A 608-nucleotide genomic window follows, 5' to 3' on the forward strand; every position below is an offset into this window, starting at 1 on the left:
AGACGTAAGGCCACCACTTCGTCGGAACCAGGTTGATGGCGTACAACTCTTTTCATACGATGGCCAGTTGCGCTCAGTATCACCAAACTTCTTGACCAGAAGGCAATCGGTCGATCGTTGCCTTTGGCATCCAACGGCGAGAGGACCGCTCCGCATCAATATCCAGACGTATCCGCCGTGATCATAACGGCTTGCCGAAGTCGGGCAACTGAAGCACAGGAGCTGACGCATAGCCGCATTCACAGTGAGAAATGCATTCTCTTTGAGATTCGTCCACTTCCAGGGCACGGATTCCTTGGCAAGATCGCGATCGGCAGGACCAAGTACGCGTAATTTGCAATAACTTTGCGATAGTACCCAGCCACCCGAGAAAGCACAACAGCTCTTTCTGAGTTGTAGGTCGAATTTTGCTACGGTCCTTCCTCTTGGACCTTTCTCCCACGTTCAAGTTGTCGACCTCCATGTCGATAGACTCCTGTAGTTCGCGCCGTTGTGGTGTAACGATCTGCGGTGTTTTCCTCGAATCGACTCCAACGGTTCTGCTTCCCTTGAACCCTTATGCCCAAAGACTCTGCGTGTGCCCTTTCGTACTCCAAGGCCACTTTCAT

Source organism: Aphanomyces invadans (genome assembly GCF_000520115.1).
Source record: "Aphanomyces invadans strain NJM9701 unplaced genomic scaffold supercont1.143, whole genome shotgun sequence".
Lineage (NCBI taxonomy): Eukaryota > Oomycota > Saprolegniomycetes > Saprolegniales > Verrucalvaceae > Aphanomyces > Aphanomyces invadans.